This window comes from Eumetopias jubatus, unplaced genomic scaffold (genome assembly GCF_037043125.1).
Source record: "Eumetopias jubatus isolate StellerSeaLion01/CBP00866 unplaced genomic scaffold, mEumJub1_p1.0 scaffold_11, whole genome shotgun sequence".
NCBI classification, from domain to species: domain Eukaryota; kingdom Metazoa; phylum Chordata; class Mammalia; order Carnivora; family Otariidae; genus Eumetopias; species Eumetopias jubatus.
Window position 1 is genome coordinate 124,442,873 of NW_028274817.1, and position 19,894 is coordinate 124,462,766.

Sequence of the window (19,894 nt, forward strand, 5' to 3'; positions counted from 1 at the left end):
ATTCGTGTAAGGCAAGGAGGAAGACAATTTTGGATTGCTAGTTAGGTTAATCTCTTCTGGATATCTCCCGTAGAGAGCCAAAGGCAAGTGTGTCAGACGTCGCTGCTTCTATATAAGCAGGTGATCTGAATGCCCTGTCTCCCACTGGTCTTCTGAAGGAAACTCTTTCATAAACCTTCAAGGTCTTTGCTTTTGTCATCCCCCATATTGCGGGAGCAAACATGCGTGTTTGATCTAAAACAACCACAGGCTTAGGTTTCAAAACGGGGCAATGATATAATGCTTCTTGGTAGAACTCTAAAAAAATAATCTTTTATTGAGAAAATGTTTGGGGGGGGTTCACTTTTAAATGGTAACCACCCTTGTTAACTCTTCTTTCTGGAGAAAAGGCAGTTATCTCTGCTCAATTGGAGATTGAGGTCAATTTGCATATTTCTCTGTTCCAAGATTACTTCTCTGTTTAGGAGTTTGGATTTGCAGTTTGCCAAAGCATGCAGTTGAGCTCCTGAGTTGAGACAGTTTTCCCCATTTCTCTACGTAATATTGGAGAACTCATGATGAATGCAAATCTAGGCTTCATTTTTTTTCCTATGCTGTGTATGGAGTACGTATGAGGAAATCCTAAAAAGCACCACAAAACCACATGTGTCAGAGTTTACCTTGATATTGCTAAAGAAGCTGGTTTTTTTAAATTTTTTTATTTAGTTTTTTTATTTAACTAGAAATAGTGTTTACAATTTTTTATTATAATTATCTAAAGTCTTATGTTTTTGATGAAAACATCATGAAACATATATGGTAATACTTATTCTGCAACATGCAAAAATGTAAGGGTGCAGTTTCGAGGTAACTCATATTTGCTATGAACTTCTCTCCTCTCCACCTCCTCTGAGGTACCAGACAGATCTGCATGAGCATAGTGTACTATTGATAAAATCAGTGTTCCTCACCATCACTGAGAATGAGGATCTAGGGTTCCCAGGTGGCTCAGTCAGTGGAGCATATGACTCTTGATCTCAGGGTTCTGAGTTCCAGACCCACTTTGGGTGTAGAGATTACTTAATTTTTAAAATATTTTATTTATTTATTTGTCAGAGAGAGAGAGCACACAAGCAGGGGGAGAGAGAGGCAGGCAGAGGGAGAAGCAGATGCCCCGCTGAGCAGGGAGCCCCATGTGGGATTTGATCCCAGGAGCCTGAGATCATGACCTGAGCCTAAGGCAGACGCTTAACTGGCATCATTTCAGTGTTTAACTGAAAAGGGACCCAGGCGTCCCAAGATTACTTAATTGTTTTAAAAAATTTAAAAAAAAAGAAGAAGGATCTAATAATCTTAGGACTTAAAAGTTAAAAATACATTTTGATATAAAAAGCATACTATATAACACTTTATCTACAATATACAAATGAATGAATATACAATATACTGTTTATCTACAGTATGTGTCTAATGAAGTGTTTAGTGTCAATAAGAAATACATGCAACTTTTTTAGAAGACTTTTACAAATTTTAATTAAATTTAAATTAAAATAGAAATTAATATTAAAATTAAAAATGAAAACTATTATAATAAATTTAACAAATTTATAAATAAATTTTCCTCACACATTACCAAAATTAATTTGAAATAATTTATAAATAAATCTACCTTATCTATGTTTTTTAAAAGTTTATTTATTTTTTTTTTTACTGACCTCTACACCCAATATGGGGCTCAAACTCACGACCCAGAGGTCAAGAGTCACATGCTCTCCAGACTGAGCCAGCCAGGTGCCCCTACCTCCTCTATTTTAAAATTAAATTGAAGTCAGGGGCTCTCCAGAAAAATAGACATTGGGAAAAACATGATTAAGCAAATTTAGCATCTGAATTCTGAATACTTTAATGTTGCCTCAGGGATTTTCACCCATATGCAAAGTATTTAGAACCCCCATTTCCCAAAACAATTAACCTTTATTTTTAGTTAAAGTTTGCAAAGAACTCTCTCGTCTTGGCAATGTGATAGAAATAATCTGGTAATTTATTTTAGTTGCCTCCCGTAATACAGTGGATTAGAACGGGACCTCAAAAGGGGAAGGAGTCGAATCGATGAGAGCAACTGCAAGAGCTCCCTTAGCCACTTTAGAAAACACCGTAGTAGAGAGTACCCATTAGTAATAATGCCATTTGTTTTATTATGGAAATTATTGTCAAATGCATTCAAATGAGCTCATCCACTTTGCATCCGCCGTTAGTTGTAGGAGGTCGGGAAGGCAGAAAATATCCAAAACCACCAGTGAAACAGTAAGACGTGTAGGGAAAAAAAAGTCCAGAAATAAATGCAACACGTTGGATTGTTTAACATGAAACAGTCTGAGCACAGTAATTCATTATGCAGCACAACGGGAAAGAACCCAGCCCCTGTGCGTCTTTCTTGGAGGTTCCTGCAAGTGGGAATCCATCTCAGTGAAGGGAAGTGTGCATCTGATCAAGCAAAACCACACTCTCTTGTTACATGCATGTGCAATCACACCCGCGTGCAAATACGCACTCTTTTGTTATAGGCATGTGTAATAACACACACGTGGAAATACGCTATTCCTCTAAAGAGAGCCCACAGCTCTAACGAGACCTGCAGAAATGCCCAGTCCCAAAAACGTGTAAGGAAGTCTTCCCTCTTCTGATCCTATGGATGATCCTATGGATCGTATGGATCATTCAATCCATAACAAGTTACCGAACAAGGACACTGTGGAGTGCTGTGCCTTCCACGCATGTAGCCGCCCGTCCCACACACTGTCTCGCCTGCGGCAGCCCATACTCACGTAGAGCAAATGGACACGGACAAGCAAATCAACAAACAAAACTTCGGGAATGCGTGCAGAGCTTGGGAGGGCATTGGTTGGCGTGGACAACCAGGGAGGGCGGATGTGGCATTCTGGTTTGTTAACAGACTTGCCATAAACCTGTAAAACTTTGCAGGAAACCCAAACCTGAAAGGTGGCGTGAAGGCTGGGACTCACACACTGTGAAGGGTTCCACCATTCGGAGAGCAGGAGGAAAAGAACACCAAGGGGCAGGAGCGGCATGTGCAAAAAGAGAGAAAGTGTTGCAATGAGCTGTGCTGGTTGATTGACAGGGAAGATGACACATTAGGACAGAGTGGCTTTGAGGACAGCCAGAGCATGGCGAGGGTGCATAAGTATGGACTTCAATCTATGACATATCACTTAGGATGTATTATGTAAATTACTTATACATGGAAATTATAACAGGAAACGATAGTGGATTGTTTTTAAGCACAGAGCATTTTTTCGAGATTTTATTTATTCATTTATTTAAGAGAGAGAGCATGGGGGACGGAGCAGAAGGAGAGGGGCAAGCAGACTCCATGCCGAGTACACAGTGTCCGATGTGGGTCTCCAACTCACGACCCCGAGATCACAACCTCAGCCGAAATCAAGAGTCGAATGCTCAACCACTCAACCCGCTGAGCCACCCAGGTGCCCCTAAGCAAAGAGCATTTTAAAAATATGCAAATAAGATCCATAATTACTCCATACAGATGCAACTTGTGTCCATGTTGGGAAATCACAGAATTTGCTGAAATATTAGCATGTTGTCTTGCCTCCCAGCAATGCGGTGGTTTGGTTCCATTGCCATGACCCCTCAATTTCTCAGATATCCTGTAGATTTGCAAGTGAAAGCCCGGTGCTGTGTTGCGATGGTCAGGGGACAAAACACCAGCTTGGTCACGGTCACAAAACAGAACCCATGTCCCTGTCTTTCAAATACAGTTCACATATTGGAATACAAGAGAGCACAATTCTCATGAAGAATTTCAGACGCTCTTTCAGCTGCTCTTGAATGATTTTTAAAAAGTGTAGCGGCCATGCAGCGCCTGGGTGGCTCATTTGGTTGAGCCGCCAACTCTTGGTTTCAGCTCAGGCCATGATCTCGCAGTTGTGGTATCGAGCCCCCAGCCGGGTTTCAAGTTCAGTGTGGAGTCTGCTTCAGATTCTCTCTCCGTCTCCCTGCAGCTCACTCTCTTTCTCTCAAATAAATATATAAAATCTTTAAAAAAAAAAAAAAAAGTGTAGCGGCCATATTTACCAAGTTACTTATATGTCACCTGTTTTTACATGATGACGTCTTCTGATCTCGCTCTTGAATATCTCATATTCTTGTGTTCTTATACTGATTCATTTTATAGTTTCCTTTATATCCAGCCTCATGAGATTTTCAGTAATATTTCTTTCTAACATATTTTGGTAATTTGGACTCTGCCTTTGTGTGTCCCACATCTCAGTCCTCAGAAGCTCTTATTTACAGATTTTTCAATAAAAAATACATTTCGGGGGCACCTGGGTGGCTCATTCGGTTGAGCATCTGCATTCAGCTCAGGTCATGATCCCGGGGTCCCGCACTGGGCTCCCTCCTCAGCACAGAGTCTGCTTCTCCCTCTGCCTCTGCTGCTCTCTCCCTCGAGCTCTCTCTCTCAAATAAATGAATATAATCTTTTAAAAAAAGTACACTTTTACCTCTCTTAAACTGGCTCTGCTGTTTAAATCACTTGTCATATGCCATGACTTAACTAAAATATTCTCATTTACTTTCTCCGCCTACCCTGGCTATCAGGCACAAGTCTTCTTGGCACGGTACAAATTGGAGACATGTATCCCCAAAAGGCCAAGTCACTTTTGCAGGTTCTCAGGCTGGTAACGGACAGGGTGGCGATTTGAACGCAAGCAGTCCAATTCTCTGACAGGTTGTGGAGTCTGACATTGCAAACCTGAAACACAGATCTATGACGTACAGAGAAAAAAAATACACCACCAGGAGAAATCAGTGTGTTCAAAGGAATATATGAATTTTTTAACCAGAATTTTGAGTTTCATTTTGAGCAAACACAGTACACCAAAGCTACTTATATTTGACATAGTTTTAACCTTAAAAGAGTAAAAATATTGATGTGCATGAGTTAGCTATTTATTTAGAATCATTTTATTTTCAGAATGGAATGATTTTCCAATAAGCGGAATGCAAATTTCAAGTAAAACTTTGTGATCCAGAGTTTAGTGCTTTATTTTGTAAGCATTTAGATTGTATTTTGCATAGATTTGTGTGGTTGCTTCAAACACTGTTACTAAGACCAAACAGTCCATTTTCTCGTGTCTCAAAGAAAACGACCCAGCTAATGCAACTAAGAAGGAAAACAACTATTTTTCAGATTCTGAATGCTTATAACTTCATTGTCCCTCTAAATTATTTTTAATTTCTTCAACCATTTTTTCCTCAAATGTGTGGAGTTTCCCCCCCCCTTTCCACAATAGGTCTTTCATATCAGAGAGCAACTTTCCTTTTTACTCTTTTCTCCCTTCTTACTCATCCACAGGTCAGAGAAGGATCCTGAGCTTTGTAGTGTGGTGCTCAGATGTTTTCTTAACAGTTCATTTTTCTATTCCACACACCTGCCCGCCAAACTCTTGGCACAAACCCAGGCTACTCTGTGACCCACTGATTATTCCAGCCAGCCATGGGGGAAAAAAAAAATTCTCTGCAGCTTATTTTCAACAAATTCTATCCTCACCTGCATACAAAATGAATTTGATTCTAAAATTTATTGGGGAACTGATATTCTGCTTTCAAAAAATATTTATGCAGCCCGTCTCTCTAAGGACATCTGTTCGATGTTGACACGTCATTTTCATGTCTACACGTGTCCTGAGAAGCCTTTTATTACAACACTTTCTAGGAAAAGTCTTCATGTAAAGTTGTACTGCGGTGATATTTATTAGTCCGTGGTATATTTGATGTGCATCCACTTCTGTGGAAAATTTACCCCTGAACAAATAAGTTTAATGAATGGAGAAAGCAATGCTTGCCGAAGAAAGAATCTAAGCCTCATAGGGTGTTATAGCCCTTAGAAACAGGTCCAGACTTGCTCTGGGATGTCTCCGTGTTACTGTAGTAGGCATAACGAAACGAGTGCTCGTGGTACTTCTAATCAGATCAGTAATACAGTAACCAGACTTTTGGTTGATTTGTATTTTGTATATACATGCACACACATATATGCTTATCTATTCTTACATGCAGTATAAATTGCACTGTATGATTCTGTAATAATAAATATGTTATATACTATACAATTTATGTAATTGTAAATTGTATATTTATAATTATTATTATAATTACAACATACTATATTATATATGTATATATTACATATAACATTTAACATATATTATATAAAAATAGATTATATACATTATATAAGCCAAAACTAGATAAAATCTGTCTAGATTATTACATTATATGTTTTATATACACACACACACACACACACACACACACATATATAAATAGATTATATACATCATATAAACCAAAAGAGAAGACTGGATAAAATCTACCTAGATTATTACATTATCTATTATATCATTCAATATATATGTTACATATAATGTATCTAGATTTATATATACATATATTATATCTGGATAAAATCTGGCTACATTATTATGTTTAATATTTTATGCATAATATATATCATAATTGGTATACATGATACATATCATATGTTAGTATGCGTAATATTTATCACATATTATAACACATAATGTATACAATATATATTATATAATAACATGTTCTATTACTATATATCACATACAATTATATAATATATCATTATATACATAATATATAATGATATATATATTATGTACCTTTACAAAAAATATTATTTTGTTTATTGCCTATACTATACATAAAAGTAGATAAGCATATATATTATGTTGTGATAAAATATGTGTTTATACATGCTCTCTATCCATCCATCTATATCCCTTAGATCTGGAATTTCATTTACCCCATATGAGACACTTGAAATAAAACTCCCTGAGCACTCTTCCCTCCAACGTGTAAGATCATATCCTACATCAACACAGACTTTAATCCAGCCCTGTCTTTGGTTCATTGCTTTGCGTTCCCCAGAAAACAAAAAAGCAAAATGAATGACTCAGACCCCCTTTCGGTGGGGAGAACGGGGGACTCCTAGTCCACAACTGGATTGGACTGGTGTGGGTTGCTGATTGGATTGCGTGTGGCCAGGTATTATCATCTCAAGAGCCAGAAAGAGGTCCACCTCCCCCACCCCACCAGGTTGCTAGCACATGGGGAGGGTCCGGTCTGGAAGATCGTCTTTTCAAAGGTCTTGGAGGGAAATCTCTGCCATTGTCACTTTATTTGTGGGTGAGAGACGCCGTGCACCCTCCCATCATTCCCTGTCTGTGAATGCCACTCTTCTCTGCACATCAGCTGCTTTGTTTTGCAGACACTGCATCTGTGGTCTTTGACTCCAGAATCTTCAGTACAATTGATCCAAGTTACGTGGGTGCATGCCGTCCTTGACCCAGTCTTGGTAGAAAGTTATGTTAGCTAAGTACATCCTGAACCTGTCCACTTGTTGTTCCTGTTTCCTGAATTTGGGGGGACCTCCTCTAAATACTCTGGATCGAGTATTCTGGCAGGTTCCGGACAGACTTGGGCACTTGATTAGCTCTTCTGCAAATTACCCACTAGTTCATTTCTCAGGGATGAACTTTGATATTCAATGTACACGATGAGACACAGTTCAAAACCTATAGGGATGGCGTCAGGAGGGAGGTATTTATCCATCAGTTGGAGAGTATTTTCCATATTTTAACAACCAAGGCATTGAATATTCGTTTCCTGGTCATGAAGCCAAAATCTAAGACAGAAAATGGCTGCAGGACGTTTTCAGAGTGCTGCTTATGATTTATGTCTCAGGATCCCATAGGGATCTAATTAATGGCGGATTCTGACTCAGTAGGTCTCGGGCTCACATATAACTCAATGTTGCTGGTCTCCCACTTTGAGAAGCCAGAGAGTGGACGGCATTTACTCAAGAGAAATACGGTCTTCAAAACCAGAATTTCTTAGAGGATTATATGTCCCCAAATCTCTACCCATTACAGAAAGGTTAATTTACCAGTATGTGTTCCTTGAAAACAGACAATGAAAGCATATCACTAAGTACGTGTCTGCAAATCATGGGACTGGCTGCTTTTCAAACAAGGCGTGGAAAGCAGTGGACCCTGAAAATTTTCTGTGTCCTATGTATTCCGTACTGTATTCATACAATAAAGTGCCCTAGAGAGGGGAAAACATTAAGAAAATACATTTACAAGGAAAATACATTTACAGTACTGCGCTGTATTTATCAGAAAAAAAATCTGCGTTATCAGGGGACATCAGGCGCACAGTGCAACCCCTTGACGTTCAAGGGTCATCTATAAAGACAAAACACAGTTTGGACAGGACCGTTTGGATCTGATAGGGAATGTTTTGTCAGTAGACTTCACCATCTCGCTTGCATTTGGCTAATGGTTCATGGCTCATTTTTCTTAACATTTTTTAAAATTTAAATTCAGTTAATTAACATATAATGTATTATTAGTTTCGGAGGTGGAGTTCAGTGATTCATCAGTTGCCTACAACACCCAGTGCTCGTTGCATCAAGTGCCCCTCCTTAATGTCTATCACCCCGTTACCCCATCCCGTCCGTCACCCACCTCCCCTCCAGAAAACCTCAGTTTGTTTCCGGAGATTAAGAGTCTCTTATGGTTTGTCTCCCTCTCTGATTTCGTCTTGTTTCATTTTTTCCTCTCTTCCGCTATGATGAAATCTTGCCATTTGCAATGACGTGCATGGAACTAGAGGGTATTATGCTGAGCGAAATAACTCAGAGAAAGACCATTGTCATGTGATTTCACTGATATGTGGAATTTAAGAGACAAAACAGAGGATCATGGCTCGTTTTTCTTACTGTAGTAATTAGAGCCTCATACCTTCAGAAGACACATATTTCAACCCTCTTTTACATGGACCCCTTAAGATAACTATAAAATAAATTGGAAATAGTGTTATTACAATCCCTCTTTTAATTGTAACAATTAGCAACCTGATCTGGCTTTAAGTGCATGACATGTAGGAATCCCTTTAGATGGCATAATTTTTTTCAATAGATATTTATGGTAGGATGCTATTTCTCATCTTATATTCTTGATCCAAAATTTTGGAAACACCTTTTGGAACGTCACATAAAAGAGTACTATTACAATGCCCTAGTAAAGTGTTTCCTGACTACTTTTACAGTTGAAATATAATTAAAATATGAAACTATGGCATTAAATAAGAAAATATTGTATTAACTGTAATAATCATAAAATAAATGTTAAAATATGAGTTTACATTCAAAAATCATTGCAAGTGTGTTTACAGCAATGCAATTCAGTGTATACCAGTCTTACTCTTTCATCTCAAAGGCCAATATATTTTATAAAGAGTTAATTATTGGATAACCTTCCTTTAGTTATGCACAAAAGAGTTTAATGAAGGGTCTGTAATGGTTATATCTCTATATTGTCTACTTTTTGGTTTTGTATATATAATCAATAAATAATCCTGCTTAGGCCATTTATTTCACCAGATAAAGCTGGATTTGATTAATTAATTGCCTACAAGGAGACATCCATGGCCCGGGGGTTTATGTGCAGTCCAAATTGAATTAACCAATTGACTTTCCCTGTCACTAATCTTTGGGGAGAGTCCTTGCTGGATTGTATTAACTTTACCACTGTGTTTGTTTTATCTGAGCTGTTTCTCCTTGGAATATTTATCATATACCGAAGCATTGTCTCTAATGGGGAAATGAGCAGGGATTTGCAAAAACAATATGGTGTAAGATAGTATTTCTGCAAAAAAAAAAATGTAGAACTAAAGAGTGACTTCAAATAAAGTGAAAGGGATATTTTTTCACTTAATAAAATCTACTTATTAGGGGCAGGTACTTAGGGCTTATGTCCTGGGTGTATGTATACTTTTTTTTTTTTTTTAGTGAAAAACTAAGTAGAATTTTAAAAATCTGTCTGCAGAACATCAAACTCAGATTTCAGGTTCTCTATTAAGAAAAGTATATTTGGTGGTGAAAATAGTTATATTATGCATTTACATCATCACAGAGCACCTGGGAAAAAGAGTGGCATTCTAAACAGCTTACAGTGATTTAAAAAAAAAATGGATTATTCAGCTCTGTTATATATTATCTATTGTTCATACATGTTCTGAACTCCAAAATTCAAGACATTTAAACACAGACTGTCACTGTGATTTATTTGTCTGAAAATCTCATAAAGCATGGGTGTCTGTGATAATCTTCTTCTTTTCTTTTCTTTCTTTCTTTTTTTTTTTTTTTTTACAGCCCTTACTGTTTTTCTGCAATAATTTGTTCAGGAGTATTATAGAGTGAAATGAATACACATAAATATACATCCAATTATTTAGAATGCCGAGATGTAGTTCTAGAAATGAATTGCTCTGTTCTATTCATCAGCCCTTAATCCTCAGAGAGAAGGCATGAGTCGATGATGTGAGTTTACTACTAGCATTGTGTATTAGGGGAGGGTTCCTCTTTCCCTTTCTGTGATGGGATCTTCTTGTGAATGCCATGTGCCTGTCTATGGAACATTCTTCCCAAGTGAGAGAATTATAATATGATCTGCTTATATCAGATAATAGATTAATTTATGGCCAGGCTCAGTAAACTTGGTATATGAGCACAAAACACAAGTCCCAAAAGAGGAAAGTCAGCCAGAAAAGGATCTGAACACTAGGGAAGGAATACAAAAGCATTTCTTGATCCAAGGCAAATTTCATTGCTAGAAGGTGGCTGTCAGTAGGCAGACTCACCCTGAATGAATTTACTGACAATTGCAATTTAGGACGTACATCTCCAATTTCCAACTCTGGATTCAGTGGAAATACACAGCCACTGCAAAAACTTTTTATTTTATTTTATTTATTTATTTGAGAGAGAGAGCACGACCATGGAGGAGTGGGAGAGGGAGAAGCAGACACCCCGCTGAGCAGGGAGCCTGATGCGGGACTCAATCCCAGGACCCTGATGTCATGACCTGAGCCGAAGGCAGACGCCCAGCTGACTGAGCCACCCAGGAGCCCTGACTTTTTTTCTTTTTTTAAACATTTTATTTTTTTATTTGAGAGAGAGAGAGAGAGAGAGCACAAGCATGGAGGGGGGCAGAGGGAGAAGCAGGCTCCCCACTGAGCAGGGAGCCCGATGATGTGGGACTTGATCCCAGGACCCCGGGATCACGACCTAAGCTGAAGGCAAATGCTTAACCGACTGAGCCACCCAGGCATCCCTGCAAAAACTCTGAAAGCATTCAAGTTGTGAGTTAAGCAGGAACCTGATGATGCTTGAATAAACGAGTAGGAATACTTAGAAAACACATTAATTGTTAAGCATCTATTGTGCATAAGGGAATTCGTGATATTACTGATTCCAGGCACGCATTAAAGCGTCTCTAATAACAGACAGCTCTGACCCCCTATAACCTTCTAAGACAGCTGTGGATCACTTTACAACCCTCCAGAGAATGGAAAATTGTGCAGTAGAGCACCTAAGAGTTTAATCTCTTTTCATGTTTTCCAATGGAATTGGTAATGTGCTAGTTAGTGCCTTTTTGTTTTTTCATTCCCAGAAATTAATGAAAATGGGTCTTTCCAAGCGTTGTATACCGACTTCACATTTATTCGTCTAAAGCCATTTATTGAGCACATACGATGAGCAAATAGGTGTGGCCCTGTTCACAGATGCGAATATAAATATGATCTCCAGGAATCAGCACAATTAACTTTCCCTGCAGAGTTTCCAAATGGGCCACAATTTCGCCGTGAGGAAAATTAAGTCTGGTTGCAGATGATGATTGTATTTGTGCTGTTAGAAATCCAAGTGAACGATGACATGGTCTCATGGCAGATAGATACAATAAAGGAAAATATAAACTCTGGCAGAAAATGGCATGATTTTAAATCACAGAGCATTGAGTTCGGTCACGTTAAAAAGCATTTAAGGGGTGCCTGGGTGGCCCTGTCAGTTAAGCATCTGCCTACAGCTCAGGTCATGATCTCAGGGTCCTGGGATCATGGCCCGCGTCGGGCTCTCCGCTCAGTGGGGAGCCTGCTTCTCCCTCTCCCTCTGCCCTTCCCCCTGCTTGTGCTCTCTCTCTCAAATAAATAAATAAAATCTTAAAAGGGCGCCTGGGTAGCTCAGTCATGAAGTGTCTGTGTTCGGGTCAGGTCATGATCCCGGGGTCCTGGGATCGAGCCCCGCATCGGGCTCCCTGCTCGGCGGGAAGCCTGCTTCTCCCTCTCCCACTCCCCCTGCTTGTGTTTCCTCTCTCGCTGTGCCTCTCTCTGTCAAATAAGTAAATAAAATAAGGTACAGCTTTCTATAAAATCACAGGGATAAAAAAAGAAACCAACAAACAATTATAGAGATGTGAAACGTGATTGGTAATTATTTCTTCTTTCAGACAGAGGAAATTGAAAAAGACCGTAAGTTAGACCTCTTTACAAAACGAAGGACATCTGGGGCGCCGCGGTGGCTCAGTCCATTTAGCTTCCGACTCTTGATTTTAGCTCAGGTCAGGATCTCAGGGTTGTGAGATCAATTGCTGCACTGGGCTCCTTGGTCAGGGTGTTGTCTGTTTGAGATGCTCTCTCTCCTTCTCCCTCTGCCTCTGCCCTTCCCCTGCTTGTACACTCAGACACACCCTTTCTCTTCAAATAAGTAAATGATTTAAAACAAAGGACATCTGTCACTATGTATGTCAAAAAGAGAAAAGTGATTTTGGAAAATGTGGGGAAAATAAGAAGAGGCAGGAAGGCAGATGCAGGAAGTCCTTGGGAAATATTAGGATTTTAACATTGAATTTTCAGCAAGAGAGAGGAGGTAGGAGAGAGAGAAGAAAAGTACAGAGATACAGAAATAGAATAAGCAGGGAGGGAGGTGGGGAGGAAGAATTTTATTAAATAGTAATGATATCGACGATTTCACAAGACTCAGGAACATCGAAATATCCACAGACAAGAGTGAGAAAAGCATTTCACATAAAGAAAATGACCAACACACATGGAGAACCAGAAGAGAGAGGTGGAATGCCCTCATAAATCTCAGAAAACATATTTTTTTACCTTAGAATTTTATATGCAATCAACGAAGGATAGGTCAACAGCGAGATGCAGTGACTAAGAAACTTTACTGCCCGCATCTGTTGATGATAAAATTTTAGTCAAGCATGCACCTGCATCAAAATGACATTCTCAACCCAACAATTGCCCATCAGTGTTATAGTTTCATTTATCTAAGCAGTGTGGGTGCTCTTGACTTTTGTTTTTACACTTATATAAAATGTAAAAGAGACACATATGTTTATAGAATACAATGACAATGATAGAAATCTAAAAAAAAATTTTTTAATTACTTATTTATTCCCACCAGAAGTGAAAAAAACTGAAGGTGCCTACTATTTAATTTTTTACATTTTAAAGAGCAAACAGATGAGGTATTAAAGTGGTTGAGTCAATTGTTAGAATTTTAGTAGATTCACATTATAAAACTCAGCATTAGAAATATTAAGAATAATCATACATAAATAAAGTTATCCTTTCTTAAATATTTTAATTTTTTAAACACTGTACATGTTGATACACCATTTTAAAACCGTTTTCAGATACCTTCTTTTAGTTTATGGCTGTATTTTCCTTTCTTCCATGATGTTTGTTTAAGAAAGTTCTTAATTTTTTTTAAGTCATCTACACCTGCAACAAGGGGCTCAAACTCACACCCCTGAGATCAAGAGTCACATTTCTACAGACTGAGCCAGCCAGGCACCTCTGAAAGTTCTTAATTTTAATGCAATTAAATGTGTCCATGTTACCCTTCGCGATGTAGAGAGTTCAAGAATTCTTTCAAGGAAAGAATTAAGAGTGTCCACCATTTTGCATAGCACGTAGTTCATTTCCATTTAATTATAATAGTCAAAACTAGGAACAACATAAGATATCTTAAAATGGAGCATTGAGTTTTATTCATTCCTTTATTTACTTACTTTTAAAGTTTTACTCATTTAAGTAATTTCTACATCCCAAGTAGGGCTGAAACTCACGACTCTAAAATGAAGAGTCACTTGCTTTTCTGACTGAACCAGCCAGGTGCCCCAAAAAGGAACATTGATTTAATGAGTTATGGAATGTTCGTGTCAAATTATACTAATCAAAAATACTGTTGAGGCCCCTGACTGGCTTAGTTGGTAGAGCATGAGAGTCTTGACCTTGGGGTTGTGAGTTTGAGCCCCATGTTGGGGGTAGAGATTATTTTAAAAAAATAGTGTAAATATTAACTGACACAGAAATATAGTGTATAGACATAAAAGTGTATAATGGTTGGATCACATAGGTTCTACACATCAAAATATGTGAGAAAAGTATTTGACTTTTTATTCTGTTATGTTTTCCTAATGAAAATATATTACTTTTGTAATACAAAATATGGTAAAGATTTAAGTTAGGGAAAATAAATACAGAACAGAAATGCAGACTATTTCCCAGCATGGATTCTGGAAAAATACCACATCAACTCACTTTAATGGACCGTAAACTTATTTACAACTTCACACTTAAAACTTGCTATATGAACTTACCTAATCAACTCTGAGATCATAAAGTTTACAGGAGGAATAGTTAAATGCCAGATTGAACCCAGACTAACCTTCGCTGCCCAGGGGAATGTAGAGAGAGAAAAAGGAAAACATAGAGTATAGCTGTTTTGAGGGGAATGTAGAGAGAGAAAAAGGAAAACATAGAGTATAGCTGTTTTGAGAGTAAAAAGCAAATCGCAGGGCACGTATTTTGTTACAAACATTACAGAAAAAAATATAAAAAGGAAGAAAGTCTTGCATTACCTGGTATAAAGTACCATATGCTGGATTTTCAGAAAAATAACTGTAAAAATTTAAGGACAGTCAACAATTAATCCAACTTTTATAAAGCCAACAAGAAGTTTCATGCTTTACTATTTTAAATTTAAAATATTAGGTAAGAAACATCCCGCATTTATATGAATATATGTGGATTCCAAAAAATTAGCTAAACCATTTGTTGCAATGATAAATTAACTAGGGGAATGGCATAAAAAAATGAAGGGAACAATAATGATTTTTATTTGTTTACATACTAAATCTGACCATCTCCTTTGAGATAGAATATTTAAATTTTATGCACATGTCATGTCAATATATTGTCTCCGCATTATTTGTGATTACTTAAAATATGTGATTTAAAAAAAAATTTTTTTTAAGTAAACGCCACACCCAATGTGGGGCTTGAACTCACAGCCCCAAGATCCAGAGTCACAATGCTCTACTGATTGAGCCAGCCAGTAATATAAATATAAATCAATATATGCATAAGAAAATAATGTTGGAAGTCCTTTAAAACAAAAGACAAGAATCCCCCCCCCCAAATTCTTCATACCTGTCTGAAGTTCTTGCTGTAATACCTTCACATATTTGAAGGAAAGAAAAAAAGCTGCGTGGATTAGTAATTTGGTGACCGTGTCAATGGACGGCCACTTGTTGGTTAGAAATTCACGAAGATTAATAGGTTTCTCAGGGGCGCCTGGGTGGCTCAGTCGTTAAGCATCTGCCTTCAGCTCAGGTCATGATCCAAGGGTCCTGGGATCGAGTCTTGCATCGGGCTCCTTGCTCAGCGGGGAGTCTGCTTCTCCCTCTCCTCTGCTTAGGCTCTCTCTCACTCTCTCTCTCTTAAATAAATAAAATCTTAAAAAAAAAAGTTTTAACAAAGCAGATTTAAAATGAATCTTTTACTAAACTCAAGTAAGTGAAAATTATAGATAATATCCCATGAATCCAGAATAAAACCTCTTTTATAATGTGCATTTATTTTATTATGCTAGCCCACATATTTAAAATCTTAGTTAATTTCTAAAACAGGTGCATTGAATGATGTGTAGTGGGTTAAACAATCTATTGCTCATTCTGAGCTTTAATATCTATACTCAAACATTTACTATATAGAGATGTCAAATCTCTTCAAATTTACCTCTGGATTCAAAAACCAAAGTTAAAGCAGGGTTTCTGTAAAAAGTGATGTCAATGATAAACTATAGTGGAAACGACAAGTACTATGCATTGGTAAGACGTTGCCATAAATAAAAAATATGGAGAATTTACACCATCGAATGATTATTACAATATTTCAGCAGTGTGTTATCAATGCAGAAAATGACACAGATCGGTGGAAAATAATGGTGCATTGAGAAAAAGATGCAGACATACGTTGTCACTCACTGAATAACCAAGGTGGCACCAGAGAGAGGAGCAAAGACGGAATCTTTGGATATAGAAAAAGCAAAAAATAGAATATGGACTTCTATCTCCTACCATGCACAAAAATCCATTTGGATTATACTGTAGATCTCAGCGTGAAGGGTACCACAGAAGCATGATTTTGGCTTTGACAGTTTTCAACGAATAATCATAAAAGGGCAACAGGCTTGTCGTCCAACCAAAATCTTCCTGGAACCCCCCTTACGGTCCCCCAGCCTACAACTTTTATATATATTTTATGTGTGCTGGCATTTTTGCTTACTTTGTTCATAAGCCAGTGAACCTGATTTATATGAATGTATGGTAACAGTGTATTAAGTAAGGGCTACAATTTGTTCTTGATATGTTTTCAAAAATTTTCTCTACTTTGTATGGTAATTTTTAGGGTATAATACAGAACAAGGAATTTGTTAATCTAACTTGAGGTAAAAGAAGAAAGAGCATTTCATTGAGAGTAATGTTATGTAAAAAGAAGCACTTACCTTTCTTAACAAACTCTTCCATTGATGTTTAAATTTATTTATTAAATTTCTTATTCTTGAAAAAAGTATTCTGTCCTGTTTGATGAAGTAATGAGAAAAAGGGCAGCATTTCCATATAAACAAGTATACACACATACAAAAACCAAAAACCTGACAGATAGTTGTTTTGCCATTTTATTTGCCATAATGATGGTAACTAGGTAAACAACTATTTATTGTAATAGATTTGTTGAGCTATAAGTAGATCTATAAGTAGTATTGTCTATAAGTAGATATCAGTTGTCCGTGTTCATATGATTACATAAATATTTAAAAATTAAATTTCAAAAGATGGGTTAAAATGCAGAATAGACTCAGTTATAAAGAGTATTAGAATTCCGGAAACTCGATTGAAGAAATTATACTGAACTCCCTATGAAAAGCTAAAGATCCAAAAACATACAGGCATTGTTAAGAAATGGTCTTACACATGGGCGCCTGGGTGGCTCAGTTGGTTAAGCGACTGCCTTCGGCTCAGGTCATGATCCTGGAGTCCCGGGATCGAGTCCCGCATCGGGCTTCCTGCTCAGCAGGGAGTCTGCTTCTCCCTCTGACCCTCTTCCCTCTCATGCTTTCTATCTCTCATTCTCTCTCTCTCTCAAATAAATAAATAAAATCTTTAAAAAAAAAAAAAAAAAAAAAAAAAAAGAAATGGTCTTACACACTTCTGATTGAAATTGAGGAACAGTACAGATGGAATTGTATTAAAGACAGTATCTAAAGGGACCATACTGGAATTGTAAAAAATGCTCTTTTCTAGATTCAAGAAGATGAGAATTAAGAATTCCCATCAGGATTGGGGGGAAAAAAAAAAACCTACTTTCTATATATTCATTCAAAATATATAAAAGGAACAGAAAAAAAGCAGACTAAAAGTAGGGCGCGTAGAAAAGTCTGAATAAAATACAGACAAAAATATCCTGCTACATGCCTTGTACACACACACAAAAAAGACAGGGTCCTAAAATATAAGGACCCAAAAGGTTTATATAAAAGTAGTAGAGAGGTAATGGCCAACCAAAGCAAAACTAGTATAATTATATTAATATCAGCTAAATAACTTTAAGATAAAGGGGGTAGCTGTGACTATAATGATGTAAAATGATGTTTTATGTGGAATCTAAACTTGCATGCAACAAATCATACAGCTACAAAATACAGCTCCGTGGAAATGTAGACAAAGCAATCAACATAGTCAGACTCTCCTTTATTACCAGGCCAATTGGAAAAAATAGAAAAAACAAACCCAGCTTGATTCACAAGCTTTGTCTAATTGATAAATATAAAACCACAAGTATAATTTGCTCCAAGCAGAGAGATACAATTTTTAAAACTGACTATGAATTAGGTCACACAGCAAGTCTCTATAGACACCCGAGTACAAATAGCTTCCAAACCACATTGATTAGAAACAAATATAAATTTGAATGAATGAATGAATGAATGAAATATTAACTAAATAAATACCTGCCTGGAATTTCAAAATACATCTGCTAAAATAAAACGATCACGTAAGACATTAAAATGGAAATTTAAAAATCTATAGAAATGAAGAATAGTAAAACTGCATTAAAACCTATTCCAATGAATCATGGAACACTACATCAAAAACTAATGATGTAATGTATGGTGATTAACATCACAATAAAATAAAATAAGACCTATTTCATGTACTTTGAGAAAAAATTGTGACATTCAGGATATAACAAATAAGAAAGGCTGAGAATCAATTACCTTAACTACAACTCAAGAAGTTGGGCAGGATACCCAAATAAAGAAAAATTAAGTAACAAACTTAAGAGCCAAACTTAATTAAATTGAAATAATTTTTGGAGTAATAAACTGAGAATTTCCAAAGGCTCTAAGATATGCTACACAAGAGAATTATCGAATATACAATAATAATATGTAATCTCTATATATTATCTATATGTAATCTATAATAATCCACAATATTTAATGTATAATATATATAATCTACAATTGATGGTAAAAATGTAAAAATAAGATAAAGGACCCCAAGCCAACATGGTTAAATATTAACAAGTATATCATAGAGATGGTGTACAAGGTGATGTGGGAAAGAAAGGAAAAGAAAAATTAAATTTCCTTCCTACTCACAGCCCACTGACAAGTCTTTGAAAACTGGCAGAGCCACATTCCTTTAGGAACTCAGCTGCCTTGATGTTAATACTTCGCTTAGGGCCAAAGGCTAAAATCTTAGCCCCACCCCCAGGATCCTGTAAGTCTATTGTAACATATAAAAATTCCTTTGGAAACTGCCTTTATCCCTACTTCCCCAAGATACGTGTTGGCAATCATCCCCCAAGCGTATGGCCCACCATAGACATCTGAAGGGTGTACATGACCGAGGGTTTTACTAGACAGTAATAAATGACCTTTTCCTAACAATAGCTAGCCCCTGTTTCCAAAATACCTTCCAAATGACCTTGTTTCCAAAATACCTGGGAGGCTGATGATACCCCTAGCCCCTTCCCAACTTAATAAAACCACCTTTCTGCACCAAAGACGTCTCAAGAATTCTTTCTTGGCCCTCGGCTTCGAACCCTAACATCTCTCCTACATCCTAGAGGAGCTAATATGTTAAATTTAAAATGGTAAAGTATGAAGCTTCTTACTGACTTTATAAAAGTTGGATTCATTGTTGACTGTCATTAGGTTTTTACGGTTGTTTTTCTGAAAATACAGCATAGGGCACTTTACACCAAGTAGTGGAATTTTGTACGTTTAGTGGTAGACGATTTTAGTCAATGGTGAGATTTTTCGAGCGCATGCCCTACAAGTAACTTAATCTTCACTATCAATAATAAAGGAGCAAACTTAACTGGACAGCAGGACATCATTGCTCCTCACCTAATGATGAGGGTTTATTTTTATAGGCACCTTCAAATATTTTAAGCAAGCATGTTTTGCCATATCTTTTTTTTCTTTAGATAACAAGCATTTGCCTGAATTTGGCCTCATGGGGTTTGAAAGAGGGGACTTGCAGAGTAAATACCTGTGATTTATAAGAGTCCTGTGTTTGATCTTCATCCCTATTTCTGGAACCGAGCTCCTAAAACCCTTGGAATTTCC